Below are 11,219 nucleotides of genomic sequence, written 5' to 3' on the forward strand. Positions count from 1 at the left end.
CATAGTTGACTATTATATTTGCTACTAGGCTTATTTCTTTAATAAAATGAAATTATATTTTCATGTGCTTAATTCAAGAATGTAATATTATAGATTATTAAACTAGTAGGTACTAGTTCATTACAACTCTACTTATTATCAAGAATCAAAGATGGACCAATACTACAGATTTGTAATTTTTATAAAATTTGTTGCAAGTGCATTGCATCTTTTGCAGCTTTTAAAAGCACTTAATATTCTCCTTTGGTAGTATTTAATACAACCATTATTTGTCTCTTTTTAGACTATTCAATTAAAACTTCTTCTTTTTTATGCATAAGACTAGATATTGATCATCTAGTTTATGGATACCTTATGTAATCTGTGTCTACATAACTCATATGAATAAGATTGTTTGTTTGTAGAAAGAAATGCTAATATTGAAAATTTCTTTTAGATATTGCAATACTTATTTTGCAGCAATTATGTGCCCTTCTTGTGGATTTTTTTTGTATTTGCTCAAGGTATTAGCCGCAAAATTAATATTGGGCTTTAAAATCAGAGAGGCATAAAAAAATCTGCCAATTAATGAGTATTAATTTAACTTATTAACTAATGATTGTTGCATGTCGGTTTGGAGGTGCGTATTAGAGCACATGGAATTTTGTGTTGGATTACAATTGAACATGTCAAATTTGTGTAGCAATTTGTTGCTGTACATTTCTTGAAGTAATTATATATTAGATGGATCTCATTTCAACTCTGCTCCAAAATGAATAATGGAATTTTTTAGCTTGGTCATTTCAAATGTTTGTAATAGTTGCAAGATTAACTTTTGAATTTCTATAGAATTGCCACTCAAAATGATAAGATCATTTACATAAAGGAGTATAATTATGTATTATCTATTGTTGATGGAGTAGTATAGATTGTAATCTGTTGAACTCTTAATCAATCTTTCTTTTATGACATGAGAATCTATTTATAAGTAGCATGCACATGATAATTGTTTGGATCCATATAGGGCTCAGATCAATCTATATAATTTTTTTTTATTGTGTTGTAGTTTGAAAATCAAGTAATATGTCCATATATACTCCATCAACTCCATCCAGGCTCCAATACTTTCATGCTCTAAGTTCTAGAATCAATCAAATAGTACTTTGTCTAACTAATGGAATATATATATGTCAAAATAATCCACGCCTTGAATTTATTCAAATTCTCTTACAACTAAGCTTGCTTTCAATTTATCAGGTTTGCCATTGTGTTTTTTTTTTACTTTGATTTTGACTTTGACTTTGAATATCCATTTTGAGGTGATAGCTTGCTTTCTTTTTAATAAGTCTACAATCTTTGAGGTTCCATTCTTGGTGATTGAATCTACTTTGTCTTATATAGCCTTTTTTCAGTCCCTGTGTTCAATGGTCTACTTGTAGTGTTAAGATTTAATATATTTTATCAAGTACATTAGGTGATTCTTGAGCCTAATGCTTGGTCTTTTATCTCTGATGGAATATTGATGGTGTATGTATCCATCAAAAATAATTATACAATATTTTGTTTTAATGTCTATGTTAGAAAGAAGTTTAGTAAGTTGTGGTATATTCTAGTGTATTAGTATGTTGTGGTGAATGAGTTGATGATGGTCTGAGTTGTTTTCATTATTTTCAATAGTTCTTGTAGTTATAAGAATTGTCTTATATTGTGAATAATTCTTTATTAGTTTTTGTAAAATATTAAAATTTAATTTTGGTTTTATCACATATTACATCTCTAGATATTATAATCTTGTAAGTTGAAGGATCAAACATTTAATATGCTTTTGTTTACTCATTGAAATCCATGAATATATACTTCTTTGTTTTCTTCTCTAATTTGCTTCTCTTTGTCTGTAGTATATGAATGAGCACAAGGCATTCAAAAAAACCACAAAACTCACATGAAGTTTGATTTTGTAGTATCTTTTATAAAGAGTAACTTTATAGTTTACAATAGTAGGACTTTTGTTTATTAGAAATTTTTTTCTATTGATTGTCCTGCATCATAAGTAACCTAGATGATTGCAACTACTAAGCAATTAACACATTCTTTCAAAAATTATCTTATTACATTGCTTTACAACACCGTTTTGCTTTAAGGTGTGAGGTTGTGAAAATTCCCGCTTAATGCCATGCATGTTGCAATAGTTTTGAAAATCATGCAACACAAACTTTCCTCAATAGCCTATACATAAGCCTTCAATTCTTTGTCTTTTTTTTTTTATGAGTTGCTTTAAGATTTTGAATTTTTATAACGTTTTTTATTTTGCACACATGAAGAACATCCATGACTTCTTCAAGAAATTGTCATTGAAAATTGCATAATATTGTAAGCCATTAAGCAAGAAAAATCTCATTATACCAATTAAATCAAAGCACAATAATTGTAACACTTTCATGGCTTAGGTAGCTAATTTTCAAAAAAAATGTTCACAATGTTGTTTCTTAGCTAAGCAAAATTTGCATTAAAAAATATTGTTGATTTTGTATGGGCCATTCCTTCAATCACAATGTCGTGTTGTAATTAACTTTTAGTTTTGATTTATGATCTAACATTGGAGGTTTAAAAATACAACTATTTTTTCAATTTTTTCTAAGCATCCTATTAAAATTAATTTTTTTTATAAGATTGGGCATATAAATAATCATGTTAAGTTTTATTTTTCTATCAGTGGTATAAAGTGTGCCATTGCCAATTCTCTCTATGAAATGTTTTTTTCTTCATATTGTCATTACAATACCTTGATTTTTTGGTACATATGATTCAAAGAACTTCTTGTTTCTCATTACATATTATATTATTCCAAAACTAAGATAACATAGTTGGTTCTTTTCAAGCCCTTCTATGATTTTTGTAAGCACAATATCTTTGGTCATGTTTGATATGTTGTGATTTTTATATATTATCAAACTGACATTGTTATCTTCATTCTGTATTACATATTTGTTGTGACATAAACAAGAAGGTGATTCAATGATCTGCACATAAAATACCAAAATCTGTTATGTTGATCATTGAATGGTGATCTTTGCTGAAAACAACATTATGCAACTTAAGACTGTACTCATGTTAAGTAATTGCCATATTGAATTGAGTTATGATCTTTGTGCCAATAGATATGTGTTCTTTCACAATTGAAATTGTGACTTTATAAAGAAGAATGATTGTACAAAAAGTGTATTGTTATTGCTTCTTTGTCTCCTAGTCTATTCTTATACAGCTTAGGAGAATATGATTTATTCTACAACTTTAAGTTGATTGTTACAAAGCTTATTAGTTTATCCAAAATCTTTAAACTTTGGATTATTCCATCATAGCTAGGAAGAAGTCCATTCAAAGTAAGTTGTACAAGCATTTCATCTACCATCTTATGTTCAAAAGTAGATAGGTTGTTCTTTAAGTCTGTGGCAATTTGTAAGTACTCTTCAATTGAGTTGTCTTTTGCCATTTGCATATTGTGAAGATAGATGTATAATAAATAGATTTGTGATGAGTCACTAACTTCAAATATGTTTTTTTAAAGCTTGCCAAGTACTAAGGGATCTTCACTTTTAGAAATTATTTCTATAAACTCAACTTTCACAGCTATCACAATTAATGCCTAAGCCTTGAACTTTTGAATCTTGAATTATTCAAAAGTGAATGTTGGTGCCTCTATTATGGTTGGAAAAAAAAATTGGTACCATCTTCTTTTCTATTAGATCCCACATATTTTCTCTCTTCAATAATGCCTTCATCTTTTAACTTCTATACATTGTAAGTTGCCAACTCTTCTAGCTTAATGCTTTTGCTAATTGTGATTATAGATGACTATTCACTTGACATATTAACTAGCTTGTTATAAGAACAAAATACTATAAGCCTTTAAGAGCAATGCTTCACTAGTGAGACTCATTATTATAAATTTATTCTAATGAAAGAAAAAGCTATTCTAGTAGCAATGCTCACTAGTGAAATATTAACTCTGCTTTGATACCATATTGAGATCAATCATACATATAACTTTATTAGTTACTTGTTAACTTAAATACATGTAAAAATTATGAATTATTCTTATGGTTGTTGTTACTAGTTTCAAAGAGTTGAACGACACTTTCAATTATTTCCCAAGGTTGACTTACTCATCTGCAAACTTTGGTGATGATCTTGAATTAATCACCTAATGACGTGACAATGGTAATTTGCAAGTTGTTAGTTCTGTTGCATTTAATTCAACATGATTGTCAATCATGTTTAAACTCAGGGATGAGATAGCATTAAACAACTGTTCAGATCAATTATTTGGAGGTCAATTCAAGTCTGCGGTTTCTAAACTGGCCTATTTGCTATTGATAGTGAATAGTTTGGATAGTCTTCAATAAATTGTAAAAATGGATACTTCATCGTCAAGTGGCGCTCCAGACATGCTCCGGCCATTTGCAGTGTAGAGTGTGGGATCATGCGATCATGAACTCCCCACCGTAGCATACAATTCGGGAGAAAGCAAGCCACCCCAGCCTCTCTATCTGTCTCAAGACTTCCAATTTGAAGAGTGGGTCACATGTCTACGTGTATTGTGGCGTCCTGTAGGCAGAAGTATGAGTGTATGTTAGACCATGTGGGATCACGAAATGCATAATCCTGAAGGGCTTAAATTATCTTGATTGGACGTTAACGGATCGGCGATGAGCAGTCAATGGCATCCGTGTGAGAATTGCTTGACAATTAACTGTTAGTGTTGCATGTTGTTAGTTTGTAGTTCGTGGTTGAAGACTGGGCATTGAATGATCATTGCGTTTGTTCACAGAACCAGCTACTTCAAGGCGGAGAAGTCGTAGTGCCCTTTCAAGGGTTGTTGCTGGATTTGCATCCGCGTCGCTGGCGCCGTGACGAGACAATCAACTTCGGTTGTTGAGGATGGTGATGGGGATGATTAACGCTCCTTTGCGAATTCAAACAGAATGGTGAAAGATGTGTGGGAGAAAGATGTCGTGTCGGCTGTGATTCCTTGTTCCTCCGGTCAACTCTGGTTAGGGTAGTGGTTGGTGCTAGGGCAACATGGACACCAAATTGCGCCAAATATGGTTGCTGATGATGTTTCATTTTTTGAGTACCAACAGTTCAGTGCAGCATTGTCTCGGTATGGAACGGTGCGAGGGTATCGCTCTGAAAAATGTTACTATTGTGGATGTTTGTCACCTAATTCTCGATTCAATCCTGGTTTTAACTTGCGTGGAGCTGCTTATTAAACAAGCAGTTGTGCATGGTGCAGAGAGGTCAATCTGAAAAGAGGTCGTCGAATACAAAAGATGAAAAGAAAAAATGTGAGTTATGTTCTTTATCACTGTCGATTATTATGGAAGGGTTACTTGTTTTTTCTATGCTTAAGTATTGAGTACTTCGTAAGGATTTTCCTCATCAATTTCGCGTGACATATGGTTCAGCCTCGTTTGTTTTCTGAGATTTTAGCTCTGCTTTTTCCCACGATCATCCTTGGTGGAGGCTGTTCCAGCTAAAAGGCAGCAAGTGACTAGTGGATTTGAAACACCAAGCATGGCATCAAAGTTTCAACGAGATTGAGCATGTCTGGCATGAGACTTCACTACTTTCGGAACCTGGGTTAGGACAAATCTTTTAGCAGAATAGTTCGCGGGAGATGAAGGAGACGGCAAATTGCACATTCCCGGCAAATTTGCACATTCCTCGGAAAATTGCACTGCTGAGGCGGCAAGTTCACAAAGAATCAAAACGTGACTTGCAGCAAGGTTTCAAAGTAGAGTGTTATCATAAATGTAAGTATTCTGGCATCAGTAGGCTGTGTTGCTTGGAATTCGTCGCCTATCCCCACCCAGGTCTTACTTTGAAATAAGTTCCACTTTGTTTACCACTTCCGAGTTTTTACAACGTTCAGGACAAATTCTTTGAATGCCTGATCAAATAGTGGTTGCTGGACAAACTCTGAAACAGCTTCTCACAAACTGAATGGGATAAGCGTTTTACTTCTGCACATGTATGATTCAGCCACATCTAAGAAATGAAGATACATTTGATTCTCACTGTCGGGATTATGATCGAGGTTTTTATAAAGTTGAGCATGTTTGTTGCCGAGGATTATTTCTGCATATACCTAGGACAAGTACGTATTGATTGATACTGATGGGGTATCAAAATACCAATCACACGTTGTGTGCTACTCAACATTTCAATAGCTCAAAATCTTGATTACTCGTGACTGAATAAAATCTTGAACGAAATCTGTAGATTTGTATGTTTTATTTGTTTCAATGCTTATTTGAATGAGAGAGTTACAAATGATTAATTGTGATAGTGGTATGTCTGAAACAACTTTTAATTAAAAGAAGCTTGTTTGGTTGATTAACTGCTAATTAAAAACCAATGTGTGAGCTTTAACAGCATACATATAATTCTTCACCTCCAAAAGGTTGTTTGTCAATAGACAGGAGGATAAGGTAGCATTATTGATTGTCCACATGAATACCTTGTAAAAGTCTCTTTTCAAAGTCTGTTGTAAACTAACAGAGATCTGTAAAGATCTATATTTACATATAGGTTGTCCTAGTTTTAAAAAATCATTTCCAACTATAAGTAGGCTTCTGAGTCACTTAAATAAGTAATTCAATTCAGTTTGCACAAAAATGTTTAAAAATGAATAAAAATGGGTAAATGAGCAAAAGCTTTTCATCTCATCACTAAAAGAGAGATCTGAGTGCGTTAATGCATAAACGAAATGAAATACAAATGTCACATAACATTTGCTCATTCCGTGGATGAAGAATTTGAAGCTCGTACTTACATTAATAACAAAATAAATACTTTAAATGAACCATTTCTTGACCAATTGTGTAAAAATATAATGTAACTTGGAGACTATTATGTGTGATTAATTATTATGTATGGATAAATTATAATGTATGAATAAATTATAATGTATCTTACATTGTATTGGTGACTCATAAATACAAAGATCAGCCTCTATTCTCAAGTCAGCCAAAGTGGCACATGGATGAATGTACCATAACCTCACGTAACTCATGTGGCCTAGACAATTATTCGTTAATCCCGCCTCATATTCACAAATGTCAGAGCTCAAATTCTAACCAAGAATAGTCATGGGTCCACGCATTCATCCATAAACTCATTCATCCTTATAAATATTCATCCATCCCCATATCCACATGTTGCTGTTGATGGGTGTCCTGGTGAAACATGAACCACAAGAGGTTGCCAGACATGGTCCACTTATAGAGAAAACGGATAACAGCCAAGGACCAAAATTATCTACTTTTCAAATGGTGCATTGCTTTTGTACACCCCCAACAGGATAGAAACAGTGAGAAAGTGAAAAGGCAAAGTGTGACAAGTCACCCTAGGAATATGTATATATATATATATATATATATATAACAGAGAGTGAACTTGGATAACCATTGAACAAATGGTAACTTTACTATATTCCCAAGGTTGAGGGGTTCAATAGAAATGTTCCTTGGATCCTTTGCCCTCATCACTCCGTGACTTTGCAACTGAAAGTTCTAACCATCACCGTTTTTTAGGGTTGACGGTTCATGGCAATTCAAGTACTCTTCAATGGCTTCGTACGTGACTGCATATTTTGTTGAGATGTCACAAGTATTATTGGATAAAATATTAGTCTCTCATGGACATGAACTTCTTGTGTACTAAGACCTTGTACTTTATTTTCAAGTATATAAAATATTATGCAACAATAATAAGTTCCACTTGTAGCAGCACTTTCTATTCTGGGAATAAGTTTGATTTTAGATTTGCTTGAGTTTATTTTTCATTCTGTACTATATTTAGTTTTGATGTGTCTGTGCAGTTCTGTTTTACTTATGAAATTAAATGAATATGGTAATGTTTGTGTAGGATTATCTATTTTTTTGTATCACTTTACAATAATGCTTTCAGTATCAGGTTTGTAGAATGTGTATCTTTGATAGTAAAATGAACGAATTATTTGTGTATTTTGAAACAATTTATCTCCTATTTCATAAAATCTTTACAGAACTGTTACATGGACATCTCCCATTTATTACATGGACACCTTTCCTTTACTGCTTGAATACTTCCTGCATACAAACCCCTACAAAAAGTTTACTAATTTTGATTGTAAAAATGTGATTTCCATTTTTTATCTAACATTGATGAATAATGACAATCTTATTTGACAAAAGTTTTGCAAAGACATAAGAATTAAAGGATGAGATAATGTGAAGCCATACAATACAAGTGGATAAGGGTATATCAAATTTTGATATTAAAGTAATAATTTTCACAAGAATCAAAATTTAAAATCAAAACTAGCTATGTTTGGTGGAGGTGTGTATGCAAGGAATGTCCATGTTGTAAAATGAGGATGTCCACCTAACAATTACAAAAATTTATTTGTGAAAAAATTGGAAGTGTGCTTTGGCACGTTAAAAGATTCAAAATACAAAGAGACATGAATACCTCATTAGGCTTGGATGTACTAGTTGGAGTCAGACTTTACACTGATTGTTGTGCACTTCATTTAACTGAAGATTCACCTAAAAAGTTTCGTATGAAAACCTAGTGTCAATATTTGAGCTGTGAATATGACATGGAATCAGTCCCCAGGCTTGAAAATTTGAATAATTTCAATATCGCGATGCTAGTTTCTTAGCTTTCTTCATTCTATACCATATGTTTGCTTACCTCACAGAGAGCAAAAGCAGCAAAGGAGACGTTTGTCAATCGATGTCCCAATAGAGATCTTATCTAAAGAGTGACTGTACGATGATCACTATGTCATAACTAGTAAACTGAACAGCACGATCACATTTGTCAGCAGTGGAGTTCGAACCCTCGCCCCATAACGAAGTTCAGAACTAGAGTTAGGCGCCTTAGACCACTCGGCCATGCTGACAGCAAGAACCGCACCTATTCACATCCACCGCTTGATGAATTTTAATATCTATACCGAATCAGTCAAATTTCATACCATCATGAATGCCCTCTTCAACGAAGGGTATTAGGAATTTCATCGAAGTAGAGTTTTTTGCAAAAAGGACGTTTTAGGGATATTAATTAAAAAACACTGAGATAATAAAGCAAGTTTATTATGAAGAATAAATGTAAATTTAAAAATACATCACAAAAATAAACTCATAATCAAATACAATATAAGTTTGTGACAATGTATATATTTATGGCTGCATATCTTATCATAATAATAATAATTATTATTATTATTATTATTATTATTATTATTAAATCTAAAATTATATATGTATAACATAAATTTATTATTGTAAATTTATTATTATTATTATTGTTATTATTATTGATGTTGCTACATTTATAATCAAGAATTATTATTTCGTAATAATATACCATATCATGAAAACCAAGTGTTGATTTTATATTTCCAATAGGTTTTTTTATTTTTTTTATTTATTTACTATAGTTAAATAATAATCAAAATTAGTTCTAGAAAAGATTAATGATCAAGTTAATAAAAATAAGTTGTGAAGGCAATAGCAAAAATTATGGTTGCAATAGCAATAATAACATGTACATGTATATGAAATAAAAAAATAAAATAAAATAAAATAAAAAATGTTATTCTAAATGACCCTGGTGCTAAATAGATATGAAGACATTTTGTGGTTAAACTTTTGTTTTTTGATTGCACCATCCTCAATTTTACAAGATGCTACTCAAGTTGGATCTTTAATATATTTTTAAAAATTATAGACTTTATAACTTATTTTATGTGTTTTTTCTGTAGCAATTTGTGGTTTTTCATATTCTTTTACTATAATTCAGATTTTTAAACAACTAGTCTCTATTCTGCTATTTAGAAAAACACACAAATATAAACAACTAACAAGAGAATAATTTTAGGTTTATTTATTTATTTATTTGATCCATTGGAGCACAAAAATATCAATTTGCATTAGCATAGAAGTCTTTATTAGTACATAAGTATAAAATATAGTATTTTATTTTACTATAGTAGAACTCCATTTTAATCTTTATTACAATTATTCAGCATGTAAATCATGTTAAATTCAAAATGTATTTCAAATATGGTTGTAAGTCCTACATTATTAACTTAAGTCAACCATTAATTAATTCAATTCAATCTGCTATGTATCATACTTTGTTGGTAATGAAAACAAGTCAAATAGCAATGAATCCAACTCAATTGGCAATTCAATAACAAAAGATTTGTAATGTATGAAGATTACAAGAAGAGCAAATATAGATGCTATTTTCAAATTCTTTGTTATTTTTGAAATTGCATATAATTTCATTTGTACCTTCAACATGTTTAAATCAAGGTAAAAATTGTGGTATAAAGTATGGTATTCTCCAATTTTTGAATTGCACAAAAGACCTTTTGGTTGGCTTTCAATTTTTTTTGTCAAATCTATGGTCATTGATGCAAATTCTAAAAGTTTTTTGCATATCTCTAATGCTGGTGGAAGTTGACAATTTCATATGTCCAATAAATCTTTTCAAAGATAGAGTCTAGTTTGATAGCAAAGGCAATTCTTTTGAAGTAGACTTAGCCATCAAAGGTGGCATATTTACCAAGTTGTATCTGCTATAGAAATCATTGACCATGAAGACTTTCCTATAATGCAACATGGTTCTAATTTGATATTGATAAAAAAAAATCCAAGTGTGGTTGTAAATGGACTTGAACATATATTATTGTTAATGTCCTAGAGTGTTATTGTTAAAGTAAGTCACATATTAAAAGGTATTACCTTAGGTAAGTTGCTAGTGGTCAAAAGGAGGCAAAAGAGTATAAGGAAGTTACTATGGTGGCTTGTAGGATTTGTAGGTGGCAGCTAGGTTAAGAAAGAACCTAGGATTTAGTTGGATGAAGTAGAAATGGATGTAATGTTAATGGAAGTTGCATCGTTAGTTGGCAACCACCACCTATAAGTAAGAAGTATTGGAAGTAAGAGTAATCTTATTCCATACTCCTTTTTGTGTTCAACCTTGCTGATGCTAAGTGTTGTGACTTCAAAGTGTTTGTTCTTCAATAGTTATAGGTAATTGAAATTGCTCAAACACAAGATTGAAACTATGCATCAACACTTTCATAAGAACATACTTGAAGAAATTTATTTTGTCATAGAGACATATGCATAAGTAGTAAGAGTTTTTTTTTTTTTTTTTTTTTTTTTTTTTTTTGTCTT

The 11,219-nt window shown here is 31.5% G+C and overlaps 2 long non-coding RNA genes across 7 annotated transcripts; one reads left to right on the forward strand and one right to left on the reverse strand.

Annotated features, from left to right (window-relative positions):
* The first annotated feature begins 4,384 nt into the window (after positions 1–4,384).
* Positions 4,385–6,056, forward strand: LOC149989308 (uncharacterized). Of its 6 annotated transcripts, none has more exons than XR_016503105.1 (4): positions 4,395–4,707; positions 4,808–5,140; positions 5,273–5,324; positions 5,445–6,056. It is a non-coding gene; the product is annotated as an uncharacterized LOC149989308 (long non-coding RNA). The 6 variants fall into 6 exon arrangements; XR_016503104.1 differs by having other exon boundaries at positions 4,398–4,707; positions 5,470–6,056; XR_016503108.1 differs by having other exon boundaries at positions 4,406–4,707; positions 5,513–6,056.
* Positions 6,057–6,125: 69 nt separating this feature from the next.
* Positions 6,126–8,951, reverse strand: LOC141045383 (uncharacterized). The gene is made up of 3 exons (XR_012217491.2): positions 8,719–8,951; positions 8,494–8,610; positions 6,126–8,111 (listed from the first exon to the last, which is right to left on the reverse strand). It is a non-coding gene; the product is annotated as an uncharacterized LOC141045383 (long non-coding RNA).
* Positions 8,952–11,219: the final 2,268 nt, after the last annotated feature.

This window comes from Physcomitrium patens, chromosome 5 (assembly GCF_059467195.1).
Source record: "Physcomitrium patens ecotype Gransden chromosome 5, ASM5946719v1, whole genome shotgun sequence".
In the NCBI taxonomy this organism is placed as follows: Eukaryota; Viridiplantae; Streptophyta; class Bryopsida; order Funariales; family Funariaceae; genus Physcomitrium; species Physcomitrium patens.